This window comes from Bufo gargarizans, chromosome 4 (assembly GCF_014858855.1).
Source record: "Bufo gargarizans isolate SCDJY-AF-19 chromosome 4, ASM1485885v1, whole genome shotgun sequence".
NCBI classification, from domain to species: Eukaryota; Metazoa; Chordata; class Amphibia; order Anura; family Bufonidae; genus Bufo; species Bufo gargarizans.
In genome coordinates this window covers 63,392,087-63,413,702 of record NC_058083.1, presented here as the reverse complement: position 1 = coordinate 63,413,702, position 21,616 = coordinate 63,392,087, and the positions used below count along the sequence as shown (strand labels likewise).

General features: G+C 44.3%; 1 protein-coding gene across 1 annotated transcript in view; it reads right to left on the bottom strand.

The window, feature by feature from the left end:
- Positions 1-21,616, bottom strand: part of LOC122933886 — a gene marked incomplete at its 3' end in the record, with an annotated part of 272,752 nt that overhangs the window by 114,419 nt on the left and 136,717 nt on the right. The gene's annotated exons all lie outside the window — the stretch shown is intronic.

The window sequence follows — 21,616 nt, the reverse complement described above, 5'->3', positions numbered from 1 at the left end:
ATTTAACCCTCAATAGTGTGGTTGTTTTTTGGCTATATCCTACATCGGTCAAGCTGTCACACCAAGTGCATTTAACCATCAATAGTGTGGTTATTTTTTGGCCATATACTACATCAGGGGCAAGCTGAGCCTGTCACCAAGTACATTTAACCCTCAATAGTGTGGTTGTTTTTTGGCTATATCCTACATCAGGGTCAAGCTGTCACCAAGTGCATTTAACCATCAATAGTGTGGTTATTTTTTGGCCATATCCCAGTCTAATTCTGTCTGTAAACGTATACCTGTCACCCAGCGCCTAAATAATAGGCCTCAAATTTATAGTCAGCTAAATCTGTGGTTATTGCTGTAGCTGGTCAAGTTATTTTGTGTCCGTCAAAGCACAGTTTATGTTCTGGGTTGAAATACAATTCCCAACTTAGCAATTCTCTAAATTAGTGGTTTCTGCTGTATCAGGCCAACTTTAAATCTATCCCTAAAAGGTTATATTAGATTCAAGGTGCAGATAAGGTCATTCTCAATAACTTCACACACACGCTACTGTGCATATCCAAGTCTAATTCTGTCCGTAAACGTATACCTGTCATCCAGCGCCTAAATACTAGGCCTCAAATTTATATTCAGCTAAATCTGTGGTTACTGCTGTGCCTGTATTAGTGTAATACGGTACCTAAATAGATAGCCAGATAGTGTTAGTTGTCTGTAAAAAAAAGGCCTGAATTTGAATTCAATACATTGGGCCAAATAATATTTTTCTTATTGTGGTGAACGGTAACAATGAGGAAAACATCTAGTAAGGGACGCGGACGTGGACATGGTCGTGGTGGTGTTAGTGGACCCTCTGGTGCTGGGAGAGGACGTGGCCGTTCTGCCACAGCCACACGTCCTAGTGTACCAACTACCTCAGGTCCCAGTAGCCGCCATAATTTACAGCGATATTTGGTGGGGCCCAATGCCGTTCTAAGGATGGTAAGGCCTGAGCAGGTACAGGCATTAGTCAATTGGGTGGCCGACAGTGGATCCAGCACGTTCACATTATCTCCTACCCAGTCTTCTGCAGAAAGCGCACAGATGGCGCCTGAAAACCAAGCCCATCAGTCTGTCACATCACCCCCATGCATACCAGGGAAACTGTCTCAGCCTCAAGTTATGCAGCAGTCTCTTATGCTGTTTGAAGACTCCGCTGGCAGGGTTTCCCAAGGGCATCCACCTAGCCCTTCCCCAGAGGTGGAAGACATAGAATGCACTGACGCACAACCACTTATGTTTCCTGATGATGAGGACATGGGAATACCACCTCAGCATGTCTCTGATGATGACGAAACACAGGTGCCAACTGCTGCGTCTTTCTGCAGTGTGCAGACTGAACAGGAGGTCAGGGATCAAGACTGGGTGGAAGACGATGCAGGGGACGATGAGGTCCTAGACCCCACATGGAATGAAGGTCATGCCACTGACTTTCACAGTTCGGAGGAAGAGGCAGTGGTGAGACCGAGCCAACAGCGTAGCAAAAGAGGGAGCAGTGGGCAAAAGCAGAACACCCGCCGCCAAGAGACTCCGCCTGCTACTGACCGCCGCCATCTGGGACCGAGCACCCCAAAGGCAGCTTCAAGGAGTTCCCTGGCATGGCACTTCTTCAAACAATGTGCTGACGACAAGACCCGAGTGGTTTGCACGCTGTGCCATCAGAGCCTGAAGCGAGGCATTAACGTTCTGAACCTGAGCACAACCTGCATGACCAGGCACCTGCATGCAAAGCATGAACTGCAGTGGAGTAAACACCTTAAAACCAAGGAAGTCACTCAGGCTCCCCCTGCTACCTCTTCTGCTGCTGCCGCCTCGGCCTCTTCTGCTGCTGCCGCCTCGGCCTCTTCTGCTGCTGCCGCCTCGGCCTCTTCCTCCGCCTCTGGAGGAACATTGGCACCTGCCGCCCAGCAAACAGGGGATGTACCACCAACACCACCACCACCTCCGTCACCAAGCATCTCAACCATGTTACACGGCAGCGTTCAGCTCTCCATCTCACAAACATTTGAGAGAAAGCGTAAATTCCCACCTAGCCACCCTCGATCCCTGGCCCTGAATGCCAGCATTTCTAAACTACTGGCCTATGAAATGCTGTCATTTAGGCTGGTGGACACAGACAGCTTCAAACAGCTCATGTCGCTTGCTGTCCCACAGTATGTTGTTCCCAGCCGCCACTACTTCTCCAAGAGAGCCGTGCCTTCCCTGCACAACCAAGTATCCGATAAAATCAAGTGTGCACTGCGCAACGCCATCTGTGGCAAGGTCCACCTAACCACAGATACGTGGACCAGTAAGCACGGCCAGGGACGCTATATCTCCCTAACTGCACACTGGGTAAATGTAGTGGCGGCTGGGCCCCAGGCGGAGAGCTGTTTGGCGCACGTCCTTCTGCCGCCAAGGATCGCAGGGCAACATTCTTTGCCTCCTGTTGCCACCTCCTCCTACTCAGCTTCCTCCTCCTCTTCTTCCACCTGCTCATCCAGTCAGCCACACACCTTCACCACCAACTTCAGCACAGCCCGGGGTAAACGTCAGCAGGCCATTCTGAAACTCATATGTTTGGGGGACAGGCCCCACACCGCACAGGAGTTGTGGCGGGGTATAGAACAACAGACCGACGAGTGGTTGCTGCCGGTGAGCCTCAAGCCCGGCCTGGTGGTGTGCGATAATGGGCGAAATCTCGTTGCGGCTCTGGGACTAGCCGGTTTGACGCACATCCCTTGCTTGGCGCATGTGCTGAATTTGGTGGTGCAGAAGTTCATTCACAACTACCCCGACATGTCAGAGCTGCTGCATAAAGTGCGGGCCGTCTGTTCGCGCTTCCGGCGTTCACATCCTGCCGCTGCTCGCCTGTCTGCGCACAGCGTAACTTCGGCCTTCCCGCTCACCGCCTCATATGCGACGTGCCCACCAGGTGGAACTCCACCTTGCACATGCTGGACAGACTGTGCGAGCAGCAGCAGGCCATAGTGGAGTTTCAGCTGCAGCACGCACGGGTCAGTCGCACTACAGAACAGCACCACTTCACCACCAATGACTGGGCCTCCATGCGAGACCTGTGTGCCCTGTTGCGCTGTTTCGAGTACTCCACCAACATGGCCAGTGGCGATGACGCCGTTATCAGCGTTACAATACCACTTCTATGTCTCCTTGAGAAAACACTTAGGGCGATGATGGAAGAGGAGGTGGCCCAGGAGGAGGAGGAGGAGGAAGAGGGGTCATTTTTTAGCACTTTCAGGCCAGTCTCTTAGAAGTGACTCAGAGGGAGGTTTTTTGCAACAGCAGAGGCCAGGTACAAATGTGGCCAGCCAGGGCCCACTACTGGAGGACGAGGTGGACGAGGATGAGGAGGAGGTGGAGGAGGATGAGGATGAAGCATGGTCACAGCGGGGTGGCACCCAACGCAGCTCGGGCCCATCACTGGTGCGTGGCTGGGGGGAAAGGCAGGACGATGACGATACGCCTCCCACAGAGGACAGCTTGTCCTTACCCCTGGGCAGCCTGGCACACATGAGCGACTACATGCTGCAGTGCCTGCGCAACGACAGCAGAGTTGCCCACATTTTAACGTGTGCGGACTACTGGGTTGCCACCCTGCTGGATCCCCGGTACAAAGACAATGTGCCCATCTTACTTCCTGCACTGGAGCGTGATAGGAAGATGCGCGAGTACAAGCGCACGTTGGTAGACGCGCTACTGAGAGCATTCCCAAATGTCACAGGGGAACAAGTGGAAGCCCAAGGCCAAGGCAGAGGAGGAGCAAGAGGTCGCCAAGGCAGCTGTGTCACGGCCAGCTCCTCTGAGGGCAGGGTTTGCATGGCAGAGATGTGGAAAAGTTTTGTCAACACGCCACAGCTAACTGCACCACCACCTGATACGCAACGTGTTAGCAGGAGGCAACATTTCACTAACATGGTGGAACAGTACGTGTGCACACCCCTCCACGTACTGACTGATGGTTCGGCCCCATTCAACTTCTGGGTCTCTTAATTATCCACGTGGCCAGAGCTAGCCTTTTATGCCTTGGAGGTGCTGGCCTGCCCGGCGGCCAGCGTTTTGTCTGAACGTGTATTCAGCACGGCAGGGGGCGTCATTACAGACAAACGCAGCCGCCTGTCTACAGTCAATGTGGACAAGCTGACATTCATAAAAATGAACCAGGCATGGATCCCACAGGACCTGTCCGTCCCTTGTGCAGATTAGACATTAACTACCTCCCCTTAACCATATATTATTGGACTCCAGGGCACTTCCTCATTCAATCCTATTTTTATTTTCATTTTACCATTAGATTGCGGGGCAACCCAAAGTTAAATGAACCTCTCCTCTGTATGGGTGCCGGGGCCTAAATATCTGACAATGGAGTGTTACAGTGGTGGGTGACGTGAAGCCTGATTCTCTGCTATGACATGAAGACTGATTCTCTGCTGACATGAAGCCAGATTCTCTGTTACGGGACCTCTCTCCTCTCCCTGGGTGCCGGGGCCTAAATTTATGACAATGGACTGTTACAGTGGTGGGTGACGTGAAGCATGATTCTCTGCTATGACATGCAGACTGATTCTCTGCTGACATGAAGCCAGATTCTCTGTTACGGGACCTCTCTCCTCTGCCTGGGTGCCGGGGCCTAAATATATGACAATGGACTGTTACAGTGGTGGGTGACGTGAAGCCTGATTCTCTGCTATGATATGAAGCCAGATTCTCTGTTACGGGACCTCTCTCCTCTGCCGGGGCCTAAATTTATGACAATGGACTGTTACAGTGGTGGGTGACGTGAAGCATGATTCTCTGCTATGATATGAAGACTGATTCTCTGCTGACATGAAGCCAGATTGTCTGTTACGGGACCTCTCTCCTCTGCCTGGGTGCCTGGGCCTAAATATATGCCAATGGTCTGTTGCAGTGGTGGCTGACGTGAAGCATGATTCTCTGCTATGATATGAAGACTGATTCTCTGCTGACATGAAGCCAGATTCTCTGTTACGGGACCTCTCTCCTCTGCCTGTGTGCTGGGCCTAAATATATGCCAATGGACTGTTGCAGTGGTGGCTGACGTGAAGCCTCATTCTCTGCTATGACATGCAGACTGAATTCTCTGCTGACATGAAGCCAGATTCTGTGTTACTGGGACCTCTCTCCTCTGCCTGGGTTCCGGGGCCTAAATTATCTGAGAATGGACTGTTCCAGTGGTGGGTGACGTGAAGCCAGATTCTCTGCTATGGGACCTCTCTCCAATTGATTTGGTTAATTTTTATTTATTTAATTTTTATTTTAATTCATTTCCCTATCCACATTTGTTTGCAGGGGATTTACCTACATGTTGCTGCCTTTTGCAGCCCTCTAGCCCTTTCCTGGGCTGTTTTACAGCCTTTTTAGTGCCGAAAAGTTCGGGTCCCCATTGACTTCAATGGGGTTCGGGACGAAGTTCGGGTCGGGTTCGGATCCCGAACCCGAACATTTCCGGGAAGTTCGGCCGAACTTCTCAAACCCGAACATCCAGGTGTTCGCTGAACTCTAGATCTGAGGTATTTAAACCGTCACTTGGTAAAGAATACTTTTCAGATGGAAACAATCAGATCCATCAAACACCTCATATCTCAAGGAGATTATATGGCATTGTTGGATTTGAAAGCAGCTTATTTCCATATTCCGATTTGGCCGGCACAACAGTACTTATGCCACAATCTGAAAATTTTTCAGTTCCTGGTGTATAGGAAGAGGTATTAATCCTTCTTCCCCATCTAGGCCCCAAATCCTAGAGTTCCTTCAGTACAATCGTGTTCAGGTGGCCGCTCTTTCAGCTAATCTCCAAGAGAAATGATTTCCTCAAAGCCTTGAGTAGGCTAAGACCTAGAAGAATCCAGCCGGTGGCTTCTTGGGATTTCTCACTAGTACTAAGACAACTAAGTGAGCAACTCTTTGAACCACTTGAGGAAACACCATTAAAATTTCTCTCTCTTAAGACTGCCCTTTTAGTGGCTGTCCCTTCAGCAAAAAGGGTAGGAGAATTACACGCTTTGGCAGCCGAAGAGCCTTATCTATCTTTTTATTCAGATAGAGTACTATTAAGATTCCTTCCCTCTTTTTTACCTAAAGTTTTCCCTCATTTTCAAATATAAATCAGGTGATAACTCTTCCTAGGTATTCTCCTTCTGCTGAGGAGAATGCTTAGGTTGACTACATCAAACTTGATGTGGTCAGATGTCTAGGTGTATATATTGACAGAACAAGAGAGTTCCGTAAAGACAAGAGTTTGTTTATTACGTTTCAGGGTAACAGTAGAGGAAAATCATCCTCCAAAGCAACAATATCCAGATGGATCTCAGAATGTATTAAGGAAGCATACATAAATCAGAATTTACAACCACCCGAGTTCACCAAGGCACACTTGACGAGAGCGACAGCCACTTCCTGGGCGGAGCGGAGTTCGGTTCCTTTGGAGCAAATTTATAACAGTGCATCTTGGTCTACTCCAGTGACCTTCTTCAAGCATTACAAGCTGGACTCTCTATGTGCAGAAAAAAAATCTTTTTGTTAGATCTGTGTTAGATTTGGTTACAACTACTATCCCGCGCAGGGATACTACTAGCTAAATTCCATTGATGCGCTGCTGACAGACGCTAGGGAAGATTAGATTAAAGTAGTTAATCTGTTTTCCCTTAGTCTTGTCAGCAGCACAAACTTCCCGCCCTAGGTCAAAAACTTGTTTTTTCTTTCTTACGGGATTACTTTATAAAATACTCAATGAGCTGAAGGGGGAAGGTCTATTTATACAGCAGGGTGTTGTAGACTTAATCATTAACCACTTCCCATCTGGGCCATTTGCCCCCTTCCTGACCAGGCCTAATTTTGCAAAACTGACATGTCTCACTTTATGTGGTAATAACTTTGGAACGCCTTTATTTATCCAAGTCATTCAGAGATTGTTTTCTCGTGACACATTGTACTTCATGATAGTCATAAATTTGAGTCAAAATATTTCACCTTTATTTATGAAAAAATCCCAAATTTACCCAAAAATTTGAAAAATTGGCAATTTTCTAAATTTCAATTTCTCTGCTTTTAAAACAGAAAGTGATACCTCATAAAATATTTATTACTTAACATTCCCCATATGTCTACTTTATGTTGGCATCATTTTGGAAATGTCATTTTATTTTTTTAGGACGTTAGAAGGCTTAGAAGTTTAGAAGAAATTCTTCAAATTTTTAAGAAAATTGCCAAAACCCACTTTATAAGGACCAGTTCAGGTCTGAAGTCACTTTGTGGGGCCTACATAGTGGATACCCCCATAAATGACCCCATTGTAGAAACTACACCCCTGAAGGTATTCAAAACCGATTTTACAAACTTTGTTAACCCTTTATGCGTTCCACAAGAATTAAAGGAAAATGGAGATCAAATTTTTAAATTTCACTTTTTTGGCAGATTTTCCATTTTAATCCAATTTTTTCTTTAACACATCGATGGTTAACAGCCAAACACAACTCAATATTTATTACCCAGATTCTGCGGTTTACAGAAACACCCCACATGTGGTCATAAACTGCTGTATGGGCACACGGCAGGGCGCAGAAGAAAAGGAACTCCACATGGTTTTTAGATGCCATGTTCCATTTGAAGCCCCCTGATGCACCCTTACAGTAGAAACTCCCAAGAAGTGACCCCATTTTGGAAACTAGGGGATAAGGTGGCAGTTTTATTAGTACTATTTTTGGGTACATATGATTTTTTGATCATTCATTATAACACTATGGGGCAAGGTGACCAAAAAATTGGTTGTTTTAGCACAGTTTCTATTTATTTAATTTTACAGCGTTCACCTGAGGGGTTCAGTCAAGTGACATTTTTATAGAGCAGATTGTTACGGACGTGGCGATACCTAATATGTATACTTTTTCTCATTTATTAAAGTTTTACACAATAATAGCATTTTTGAAACAAAAAAATTATGTTTTAATGTGTCCATGTTCTGAGAGCTATAGTTTTTGTTTTTTTTGAGAGATTTTCTTATGTAGGGGCTCATTTTTTGCGGGATGAGGTGACGGTTTTATTGGTACCATTTTGTGGGACATACGCGTTTTTGATCACTTGGTGTTGCACCTTTTGTGATGCAAGGTGACAAAAATTGCTGGTTTTGACACAGTTTTTTTTTTTTTTTTTAAGGTGTTCATCTGAGGGGTTAGCTCATGTGATATTTTTATAGAGCTGGTTTTTACGGACGCGGCAATACCTAATATGTATACTTTTTTTATTTGTTTCACTTTAACACAATAATAGCATTTTTGAAACCAAAAAATGATGTTTTACTGTCTCCATGTTCTAAGAGCTATAATTTTTTTATTTTTTGAGAGATTTTCTTATGTAGGGGCTTATTTTTTGCGGGATGAGGTGACGGTTTTGTTGGTACCATTTTGTGGGACATACGCGTTTTTGATCACTTGGTGTTGCACCTTTTGTGATGCAAGGTGACAAAAATTGCTTGTTTTGACAGTTTTTTTTTTTTTTTTACGGTGTTCATCTGAGGGGTTAGCTCATGTGATATTTTTATAGAGCTGGTTTTTACGGACGCGGCAATACCTAATATGTATACTTTTTTTATTTGTTTCACTTTAACACAATAATAGCATTTTTGAAACCAAAAAATGATGTTTTAGTGTCTCCATGTTCTAAGAGCTATAATTTTTTTATTTTTTGAGAGATTTTCTTATGTAGGGGCTTATTTTTTGCGGGATGAGGTGACGGTTTTATTGGTACCATTTTGTGAGACATATACGCGTTTTTGATCACTTGGTGTGGCAAAAATTGCTTGTTTTGACACAGTTTTTTTTTTTTTTTTTAAGGTGTTCATCTGAGGGGTTAGCTCATGTGATATTTTTATAGAGCTGGTTTTTACGGACGCGGCAATACCAAATATGTCTATTTTATTTTATTTTTTCTATTTTTAAATTATTTTTTTTTATTCCTTACTTGGGGACCTTTTTTTTTTACATGTGAAACTTTTTTTATTTTATTTTTTCAACCCTTTATTTTTTTTTATTTTTTTTTACACTTTTCGTCCCCCATAAGGTCATACAAGACCTCTGGGGGACATTTGCTTCACTTTTTCACTGTTGATTTCTCCTGTAACTGGGGCTGACATAGTAGCCCCAGTTACAGAAGAAATGCACCCCCCAGAGAGGCTGTACAGCGCAATACTGAGCTGTACAGCCTCAGTGCAGGGCTGATTGAGGTCTGTGAGAGACCTCACACAGTTCCTGCACGCTCCGGTCCCGGCGGTCACATGACCGCCGGGCCGGAACAGGAAGCGCATAGCGCTTCCTGCTCTGCAGACACAGCGCTCGGTGAGCGCTGTGTCTGCAGCGATCTAGAAGGCAGGGACACCTGGGAACTGTCCCTGCCTTATCTCTGGGTTGCCCTGCTGTCACTGACAGCGGGCAACCCGATCAGCAGCTGCACGATTAGCGTGCAGCTGCTATTTCTGAAAGGACGTTTTAAAACGTGCTTTCAGAAATAGAGGTCCACCCATAGGACGTTTATATCCTATGGGCGGACGTAAAGTGGTTAAAAATTCCACAGGCCCTGCTAGCTCACAGGGGGGGATTGTTAACCCATTATTGTACTGCTGACAAGACTAAGGGAAAACAGATTACTTAAATCTAATCTTCTGATGACTATTCATGACGAGATGGGAAATCAGAAGCAACATCTATCAGACTTATATTCCATTGTGGAGGACACTATCGTCACCACCAACTTACATTCAAAGTTATTGACTTACTCAATGTATCTTCATGAGAGTAACGAACAATTTAAACAAAAACTTATATTCATAAAGGAACCCGTATGAAAAGCCCTTTTGACATTTCAATATAATCCAATTTTATTTTAATGTACTAGATTGTAATGAAGGGGGATTTGTTGTGCTTTTTTATAGGTATACAACATTTATATCAAAATATCCTAATTATAGCGGATTTAATATATAATAGGCCATATTGTGTTATATTCACCATTGTGTATGTATTTTAAAGTAGGCTGGAAGAGGTTCATGGAAAGAATACAGTTCATATAATTTTTTCTGTAGATGTACCAGTCTGAGAAGAGTCATTCTTGTCTCCTTGTGGATTTATGACTGAGATAGACGCATCTGGTGCTAATTACCCCTACAGTTTAATGTTTATTGATGAAGAAGAAAATTTGTGATGTATGTATACACATATAATGAACCTTAGTTTTTAGTATAAGATAATTAATTGGACGTACTTATTGTATTATATTATGAAGGACGTCAATTCATCTATTATCTTATATATTTCTCACTAGGAATGAATACGCTCCTAAAGCTTGATAAGAAGAATTTTAAGTGTAAACTTTGTAGTGAGATAGTGTTATTTTAACTAACAATCAATCACCGGAGGAGACAGACATGTCTGTGAGAGTACAAGGTCCATTATATTCTTATCGGTACATAAATTTCGTAGCTTGAGAAACGTCTCAAATGGTACCCAAATGTCTGTGTTTTAGTTGGTTTATGTCTCAAAAATAATCCCTTAGCTCTGATTTAGGATTCCATATATTATGTGTATAGAATGTAAGAGAAATCAGATAATAAATACCGCACCTGTGAGAGAGGATACCATCGCCCCTGACGAAGCTAGACTGGCGAAACCCGGGTCGGGTGGACTTTTGATGAAAACATATTGATTTTTCTCTAGGGACAGCCTCTGAAATCATCCTCCCCGTAAGAAAGAAAGAGAATATGGTTTCCCTAGGTTCATTACTAACTTCAATGCCCAATGGAGACAATTGCAGGATATTCTCCAAAGGCATTGGCAGGTTCTTCGAACTGATAGGGACCTGAAGAAGGTTATTTCTGAGAGACCACTGGTTACCTGGAAGAAAGCCAAAAATCTGAGAGACATAGTGACAAGGAGCCACTATGTAGCCCCAAATAAAGGTGGCATTTTTGGGGATAAGGGCCCACAGTGGGGATTCTTTCCCTGCGGGGACTGTACTGCATGTAAATACATGACAAGATCAGACAAATTTACCAACACAAATAGGGAGAAGGAGTACATAATTTTGCACCATATCTCCTGTAAAACAGAGGCAGTGGTCTATCATGCTGAATGCCGTTGTGGCCTGATTTATATTGGGATGACTACAAGGGCACTCAAGACGAGAGTTTTGGAGCACATCCGTGACATTAAGGCAGCTGCCGAGATCACTGAGTGCGACAAACTCAGGAAATTAAAACCAGTGGCAAAACCCTTTAGGGAGGTTCATAACTGCAATCCTAGAGGCATTTCCTTCAAAGGGATAGATCGTGTAGGATTGGGAATCGGGGGGGGCGGGGGGGGCAACATTAAACGTTGTCTCCTCCAAAAGGAAACAAAGTGGATGGTTCTGCTCAATACTGTGACCCCTCATGGATTGAATGAGGCATTGAGTTTCAAATCCTTTATTTAGTTTAGGTTAGCGTATTTACTGAATTTTTAAGTGATTTTAACTGCTTTTTATTTACTTAGTTTTCGTGTGGCCATACAAAGTGATGACTGGAGAGCTGCGAGGAGAGGGATGATCTTTATACACTTCGTGAACATGGTGATGGAAATTAAACATAATGTGAATATGGAGACGGATCACCATGCATACATTGGAAAGGACTTCTATATATAGGATCTGTATTCAATACACTTAATGACACTTATGTATTGTTGGTTTAGTGGTATGGCTTAGCACTTGTTGTTGAGGTTAGTGTAGTTATTGGAGCGCCGATATGACTTATGATGTATAGGCCTGGTTGTCTTAGTCATTTTGGCTAGACAATAATCTATATCACTTTATGCCTTGTAATTGTTTTTGATCACTTTCTTGCACTTAGCACTTTAGACGGGTGGTAATATGCCTGACCATGCTGGGTCAACAATACGTTATGCCGCCCCTGCAGACTCTGGTATATTCATCACCACCAATTATGGATTATGCCAATCCCAGTGTGATATTATTACAAACCGGATTCCAAAAAAGTTGGGACACTAAACAAATTGTGAATAAAAACTGAATGCAATGATGTGGAGATGGCAAATGTCAATATTTTATTTGTAATAGAACGTAGATGACGGATCAAACGTTTAATCCGAGTAAATGTATCATTTTAAAGGAAAAATACGTTGATTCAAATTTTCACGGTGTCAACAAATCCCCCAAAAGTTGGGACAAGTAGCAATAAGAGGCTGGAAAAAGTAAATTTGAGCATAACGAAGAGCTGGAAGACCAATTAACACTAATTAGGTCAATTGGCAACATGATTGGGTATAAAAAGAGCTTCTCAGAGTGGCAGTGTCTCTCAGAAGCCAAGATGGGTAGAGGATCACCAATTCCCACAATGTTGCGCAGAAAGATAGTGGAGCAATATCAGAAAGGTGTTACCCAGCGAAACATTGCAAAGACTTTGCATCTATCATCATCCACTGTGCATAACATCATCCGAAGATTCAGAGAATCTGGAACAATCTCTGTGCGTAAGGGTCAAGGCGGTAAAACCATACTGGATGCCCGTGATCTCCGGGCCCTTAAACGACACTGCACCACAAACAGGAATGCTACTGTAAAGGAAATCACAGAATGGGCTCAGGAATACTTCCAGAAACCATTGTCAGTGAACACAATCCACCGTGCCATCCGCCGTTGCCAGCTGAAACTCTACAGTGCAAAGAAGAAGCCATTTATAAGCAAGATCCACAAGCTCATGCTTTTTCACTGGGCCAGGGATAATTTAAAATGGAGTGTGGCAAAATGGAAGACTGTTCTGTGGTCAGGCGAGTCATGATTCGAAGTTCTTTTTGGAAATCTGGGACGCCATGTCATCCGGACCAAAGAGGACAAGGACAACCCAAGATGTTATCAACGCTCAGTTCAGAAGCCTGCATCTCTGATGGTATGGGGTTGCATGAGTGCGTGTGGCATGGGCAGCTTGCATGTCTGGAAAGGCATTATCAATGCAGAAAAATATATTCAGGTTCTAGAACAACATCTGCTCCCATCCAGACGTCATCTCTTTCAGGGAAGACCCTGCATTTTTCAACAAGATAATGCCAGACCACATTCTGCATCAATCACAACATCATGGCTGCGTAGGAGAAGGATCCGGGTACTGAAATGGCCAGTCTACAGTCCAGATCTTTCACCTATAGAGAACATTTGGCGCATCATAAAGAGGAAGGTGCAACAAAGAAGTCCCAAGACGATGGAACAGTTAGAGGCCTGTATTAGACAAGAATGGGAGAGCATTCCTATTTCTAAACTTGAGAAACTGGTCTCCTCGGTCCCCAGACGTCTGTTGAGTGTTGTAAGAAGAAGGGGAGATGCCACACAGTGGTGAAAATGGCCTTGTCCCAACTTTTTTGGGATTTGTTGACACCATGAAATTCTGATTCAACATATTTTTCCCTTAAAATGGTACATTTTCTCAGTTTAAACTTTTGTTCCGTGATTTATGTTCTATTCTGAATAAAATATTAGAAGTTGGCACCTCCACATCATTGCATTCAGTTTTTATTCACGATTTGTATAGTGTCCCAACTTTTTTGGAATCCGGTTTGTATAAAAGATTGCCCATACTTGATATATTCTATAATTGGGTGACAGATGTGACATATGGTATACACTATATACCTTTTATGGTATTTTTGTTGTTCAAATTCTTTTATTAGTAAGAGCCAATATAAGAACATTACAATGAAAACAGCTCGATTACAAGTCGAGGCTGTGTACAGTAGTAGTATACATTCAGACGATCACATTTAATGTAAGCAAATACATTTTAGAGACATACTGTAGATGTGGAAATATAACTCGTGATCCCAGCTTCCATTGTAAAGGTATCTCATAATCCCAGTTACGGGTGGAGAGGTATAGAAAGCTCCAACTTATACTACACACCGAAAGAAAACAAACAAGGACAGGACCACATAGGGAAAGGAGGGAAAGGGGAGGGGAATCCCTGACAATACAAGTAGAGGTATAATAGACAATGTGGAGTAATTCCCAAGGTGCCCGGAACGCAGGTGGAATACTCCCTAGCTTAGGCGCAACTATTGGTGTAGGCAAAGAAAATGGAATTCTGCATGGAAGGTGTAGTCTCCCTAGGAGCTGGCGACATCTCTATTTAGCCACGTGATAAAATCAGGAGATCCCTTGAACAGGATCCAAGGATTTCAAATTTTTTAAAACTTAGTGGAGTCACCCATGTCCTCCGCCCAGAGCTCCTCCATTCTGTAGATTTTTTCAAAAGTGATAAGCCAGTCCCTAGGGAGACGGGCGGATGTGGATTTTCAGAATCTAGGGATAACCAGGCGTGCTGCTTGAACAAAGAATCTCAGAAGACCCTTTTTCAGAGCGGAGATTGAGCTACAAAACATGGAGAGCAAAGCGCCCTCAGGGGTCCATCTGGAGGAGCTACCACTGACCATGTCATATAGATCATTAATAGCTTCCCAAAAAGGAGTGATTTTGCTGCAGAACCACCAGATATGGGACATGTTGCCCTCCTCACGACCACATCTCCAGCAAGAGCTAGGGCAGGAAGGAAGGAAAGAGTGCAGTAGGACCGGGGTCCTGTACCATCTGGACATAATCTTAAAAATCTTCTCCTGGAGACCGCAGCTTATAGATGACTTAGGAGATAACTCGAATGCCTTCTCCCATAGGTCAGAGGGAAAAGATTTCCCTATTTCTCTTTCCCAAGCCCTTACAAAGGGTAAGTCGGAGATGGTATCATCTTTCCCCTGGAGTAGCCCTTAAACCAGAGACACTAAGTGTGTGTGTGGGGGGGGGGGGGAGTTTGGGTACACAGCGCCTCAAAGGGAGTGAGGTCTCTAGATAGAGTGTTATTGTGGCCTAAGGAGGACAAGAAGTCTCTTAAGCTAATGTACTTAAGTCATGCCCCTTTAGATGCCCCCCCGGGAAGGAGGAAAGCGGCTGAAGGGATCCCCTCACCAGAACCATACAGTACATCCTAGATACAGTAGGATTTTCTGCGAGGACCAAACCCAGAAATGACGTATGATCCATTCCCAAAGGGAAGTCAGGATTGTTAAGAAGGGGGGTCATAGGGCTGGGGGACCGAGTGAGACCTAATGGTATTGTTATTCTATCCCAGATTTTCAGAATACCGAAAGTCAGTAGGGGGAGTCGCGAGGGTCTCTTGGATTTAGAGATCCAGAGTAGATTTTGGGTTGGGTACCCCACCACCTGTTTCTCAAGCTGGACCCATGTTTTAGATTGCCCGCTGTGGAACCAATCCAATATGTATGAAAGGGTTGCCGCTTTATGGTAGTTTGGTAAATCCGGGACCCCCACGCCTCCCCTCGGCCTGCTGCGCACCAAAAATCTCATCCCCATCCTAGGGGAGGATCCTGCCCAGATAAATCTAAGGAACATAGATCTCAGAGTCCTGAAGAAGGTGTTCGGGAGGGGTATGAGGATGGTGCGAAAAAGGTATAAGATACGAGGGAGAATATTCATTTTAAGTGTGTGTATCCTACCGAACCAAGACAATGGCAGCCCCCTCCAGGCCTTCAAGTCCCTCTGAACTTCCTCAATAAGGGGGATGAAGTTCAAGGAGAAGAGACTAGCTAAGTCAGAGGGAATGGCCGTACCTAAATAAGCTATGTGACCGTGAGCCCAGCGGAAGGGAAAAGAGGACTGTAAACTATTGGCCAATCCCTGGGGCAAAGTAATATTAAGGACCTCAGATTTGTGGAGGTTCACTTTAAAGTTGCTGAGGTCACCAAAGGTCGAGAATTCCTTCAGAATGTTAGGGAAGCTGACCAGCGAATCCGTGCAGTAGATAAGGAGGTCATCTGCATAGATGGCAATCTTTGACTCCAAATCACCCATGCTTAGGCCCTTGATGGATTCATTGGCCCTTAGAGCTCTGGCTAGAAATTCCATAACCATAATGTATAGCAGAGGGGAAAGTGGACACCCTTGTCTGGTGCCATTATGGATACGGAAGGGAGTCAATAGTGATCCGTTGACTCGGACTTGGGCGCTAGGGTCACGGTATAATGCCAGAATTCTATCTATCATGCCAGGGCCGAAACCGAACGCTTTTAGGGATTCAGATAGAAAGGACCAATCTACTCGATCGAACGCCTTCTCTGCGTCGATCGACAAAAGACACAGAGGAGATCCCCTTTTGCTAGCATGGTCAATGATGGCCATGGTACGGATGGTATTGTCACGTGTTTCCCTCCCCGGGACAAAGCCCGCCTGATCCACATGGATCAAAGATGGTATAAGCGGCTTCATTCAATCTGCTAATATTTTTGCGTAGATCTTTACGTCTACGTTGATCAGAGAAATAGGACGATAGTTGCTACATGCTAGCGGGTCTTTCCCCGGTTTCGGAATAACACATATGTGGGCCATCAAAGCCTGGGGAGGGAAAGACGAGCCATCCGCCAAGGAATTGCACATTCCAGCAAAGGGGGATGAAATCTCGTCCAGAAAGTTCTTGTAAAAGCGAGGCGTGAAGCCGTCTGGTCCTGGGCTTTTACCAACTGTCAAACCCTTAATTGTTTTATGAACCTCCGATTCCGTTATCTCACCTTCTAATTCTTCCCTCTGTTCAGCGGATAACGTAGGGCTAAGCAAGACTGACATATAGTCCCTGATCTTTTTAGTTTTAGCTTCTATGTTTAAATCCGCGAACTTCCCTTTAATGTTATACAATTCTTCATAATAGGAGCGGAATTCTTGGAGTATGTCCCCTGTCGCGTGTATTCGTCCTCCCATCCTACGATTTAGGGAAGGGATATATGAAGCGTTCGATTTGGGCCGCAACATTCTCGCTAGCAGTCTGCCGCTTTTATCACCGTGACCATAGAAGAGTTTTTGTAGCCTATCCCTAGCGCCCAGATACTTTTGATCGATTATTTTCCTGAGAGCTGTGCGAGTCTCACAGAGCTCCTGGAAAGCCTCATTTGAAAGTGACCCCTTATGTTTCTGCTCCAGGTCCACTAGTTTCACCAATAACGATTTAACTTCCCCAGCCCTAATTTTCTTAAGTCTGGAAGCGTGTAGGATGAATCTGCCTCTAATCACACACTTCAGGGCTTCCCACTGAATAGTCGGGCTAGAAGGGTCAGATTCGTGGTTTAAGGCAAAGTCAGTAAGGGCGGATCGTATGTCAGCAGCGCAGACAGGATCTCTGAGTATGTTGTCATTGAGTTTCTAGGAACCGTATGACCTGGAGGGGTCACCAATGTCAAGGGCCATCCATGTCATGGAGTGGTCTGAAAATAACGCAGGTTCAATCCCTGCGGCTGGGCGCGAGTCGAGTAAGGAGTGGGAGATAAATATATAGTCCAGGCGGTGATATGTGTTGTGAGATGCTGAAAAGAACGTGTAATCTTTTGTGGTAGGGAATAAAATGCGCCATGCGTCTATCAGTTTAAGTGATCGAAGATGTCTCTTGAAGCCACGGGCCACCCCAGGGGAGATAGAGGACCTACCAGAGGAGGCATCCAGGGACACGTCCAAGGGGAAGTTAATATCTCCTCCCAGGACGATCGGCAGACCATCCGCGAAATCAATCAAGGTGGAAAACATCTTGGAGGCAAAACGAGAGTGCCCTGCATTAGGAAAGTAAACATTAGCAATTATTAGGATTCTAGACGATAGGGAAACCTTAATGAAGAGGAAACGGCCAGAAACATCAGAAACTGTGTCTAAAATTTCACAAGGTACTGATTTATGAACAGGCAATGGACACACCCCGAGATTTGGACTCTGAATGTGTACAATGCGACCAGGTCGTGTAATATCTATTTTTGCAGGAGGGCACATGTCCAGTTTTAAAGTGAGTCTCCTGCAAAAGAGCTATCGAGGCCTTTTGTTTATGCATGCTATACAAAATTTGATTGCGCTTAGCAGTTTCATTAAATCCATTCACATTATAGGAACTGAATCTAACAGACGCCATTGAGGGAAGTAGGTTTGAGAAACCTAAGTGCATCAGTGTCAGGAAAGGAAGGGGGAGGGAAAGAACAGCAAGGGAGACAGGACAAGACAGGGTGGACAATATATAGACTAACAATTAGCACATAAGGCAGTAACCAGTGGCAAGCAGCCTGAGAATTCAGCATCTCAGGGGAGTCTCTGCCAAACAAACAGGAAGGAGCGGTGGAAGCCCAGGGTGAGCAGGCACCCTCCCGCCATTCATAATGAACGCAAAACCGGTATAAAGCTATTATAGTAAACATAGTACTGCCCATGTACTAGCCCCAAAATGGGAGCCAGGGCACGGCCAGAATCAACAATACTGCAGGTAGCACTCGCAGGGGAGTGTAAATGAGAACTGAAAACAGTCAGATTAGACTAGCTGGAACATTGGGTAGAAAAACTGAATACGTGGGCCCTGAGGAATACAGAACGGGTGCAAAGGACCACTTAAAAAGTGGACAAAGGATAGTCCAACATAGGGAGACTGAACGCGGATATCACGGCGTCTTCTTTAACTTTGCTGACCGCGGAGATACTTGTGTCCACTGTACTCTGTCTGGCAGCCGTGCAGGGGATGGCAACACTGGCCAATCTGGGAGGGAAACCTTGGGCAGCGAGAAAGTCTCAAGGAATTTAGGGAGATCCTCCAGGTCTCGAAACGTCGCCATCTTGCCGTCCTTCCAGGCATGTAACTGAAACGGAAAGCCCCAGCGGTATATGATGTCCTTCTCTTTCAGCAGGGTAAGAATAGGGCGAACCGCTCTGCGTAATTGCAGTGTTCTCCTTGATAGGTCAGGCAGGGTCTGAATCTGGGCCCCTTGATAGGACAGGTCCTCGGACTGCCGCGCGGCCCTCATAATGTCCTCCTTGATTCTGAAAAAACGCACCCAGCACACAATGTCCCGCGGTCTGTTTGGGTCTGCTGATTTAGGCCCTAGGGCCCTATGGACCCGATCCAGCTCAATGGGTGTATCGTTTGAGCCCTTTAGCAGAGAGCTGAATAACGCCTGAACAGAGGCTTCCAAGTCAGCCGGTGTAACGGATTCTGGCAGCCCCCTTATCCGGAGGTTATTTCTCCGGTGACGATTGTCAATGTCGTCAATATGAGATAAAATCTGGGAGATCTGCATGGAATGAGCAGAAAGCACCTGCTGGTGGTCTGCAAGGTGCTTGAAGACAACCTCCTGTGTTTTCTCAGAGGCCTCCACCCGGTGACCCAAGTGAACAATCTCCCCCTTCAGTACCTCCATCTCTGATTTGTAGGTCTGCTCGAGGCGGGAGACCGAATGTTCCAAGTCCTCCTTTGTAGGTAAGGCTCTCAGTTGTGCTTGCAGATCCCATCCGATATCGGAGGTGCACGAGGAAGGACTCCTGGAGTCAGTATCTGAGGGGGCCGAGCGGGAGCCGCGATCTGGAAGCGGCGTGGAGGTTCCGGCGGCTATCTTGGGAGCTCCCTGCTGTCCCGTTGTGCTCGACTGGGAACCGAAGAATTTCTGAATGCCGGCTCCGTCACCCTGCTGATCGGTGTCCACAGTGTTCTTGGCTGTTTTTCTGCCCATGTCGGCCAGGTGAAAGCAGAGTTTATAGCGTGGAATCAGCTGAATAGGCTGGAATGGCGGGAGAGCTGCAGCGACACACGTCTCACTCGGCCATGAGCAAGCTACGCCCCCTCCCTTTTATGGTATTTTTGGTTTTGTAATCATGTAGGGTATTTATAATTTTTTATGTATATTTTTAATCACAGGTGCTTCTATAATCATGTACGGCACTCATCTATAATATGTATTGGGACTATATTGTTATGGGCTGTCCACACGTATTATTATTATTTTTTTGCAATTATGTATGATACTCATCTATAATGTACACCTTCAGTATACCAGTATTTTTATGTATTGTTTATGCATTATTATAGAAATTCTTTCGTCATCTATGTTTATATAATCATGCATGGTATTTATCGATAGTGTATATTGTGATTTGAGTACTGTATGGTATTTATTTATAATGTATATTATGATTGGAGTACTGGGACTTTTTATACTTTGGATAGATTATGACATACCTTGCGTTACATTTATGATTATCTTTTTAGAATTTTGTGTTTAGATGTATGTAAATGCATCCAGCTCCTCAATAATCATGATGATGTGTATTCAGTTTTTTCCCCCTTCGATATTTGTAAGTATTTAGATGTATTCAGCTTTCCATTGGTGCCCTATATTACCAAGAACCCTATGTAGACTTCGTATACTGGCTATTTCAATGTGAATTATATTGTCCGGTATGCCTAATGAGGTTTTGATATTGTCATAACCGGACATTACTCACGCTTGATAGGCTGATGCAGCACTGTGCTGTGATGCGCTGTACGCCAGGTTTTTTGCTGACTTTTTCTAACTTTTGTGTTATCTTTTATATCTGAATAATCATGATCTGTTTATTATGAAATAAAGTATATATTTTTTGAATACATTGGGCATTCTTTGGTTGTTTGTTTAACAACATTTTTAGGTTTATACGGTTGTTTTCCCGTTTGCCCTATTTTATGGCATTATAGTGAGGCTTCTCTTTTAGTTCTACATATTGATTTTCAGGCTGAAATTTTATATCATTTTGTAAGTAGAATAAAACCTGCTGATTGCGGAATTACCTGGTGGAACTTCACTATTTGTGTTATAACTTCCCTCTAGGGTGCAGGTGTACGTGAGTGCACCAGCCTCTGGTAACCGATTGTTTGGCTACAAGGTGAAACAACTGCACATTTGGAATAAGAATCTGGGATTGGAACCCTACACTCATAGGCAGCGCGATCAACATTTATTGGAACTTTGACTGTGAAGCGAACTTTACCCACGTCACAGTGCCGTAAGTAACCACAAAGATTAGAGACTGCTTGTATATTAAGACAAATCAGACCTGGACAGTTAACCCTTAATAGTGATGATGCTAGTAGCTGATGCAATAGTGCCACCTAGGTATGAATAGGTAACATTGCACCAACAGCTGAAATGCATTCTGGGTGATAGTGACATCACAGTCATTATCATATGTACACGCCTAACCTACAATGATTGGAAAAATCCAAGTTAGGAAGGTGTGTCTAACTGCTAAGTTTGTGATCATAAACCACACACGCATGGGGTGCAACAACAAGTAGCAACAGAAGACACAGAAACACAGAGAAACAAAGAAAGAAAAGAGAGACCCCAGGAGAAAAATCCCAATGATGATAACAGACCTTAGAGCTGACTTCCCTTATACTCTGCATATCAAATGCACTCTTGGGTAACGTATAACTTAATTATGTGTAGTATTGATTGAATTAATTAGCTTGATATTTAGGAAAATTCCTGCTTTATTTAATGTGTAATGTTAGATGTACTACATCAATATTATCACTATTCAGTAAAAATGCATATTACTGAATAAAAGATCCAATATTAATATCAAGAGATAATATCTGATTGGAATATTTCAATTCCATGTATCAGGCCTGATAATTTATAATTTGTGTAGCAATACTACCCGATATTCCAGATTGGTTGTAGTTTGAGCAAAACAAGAGTTCGTA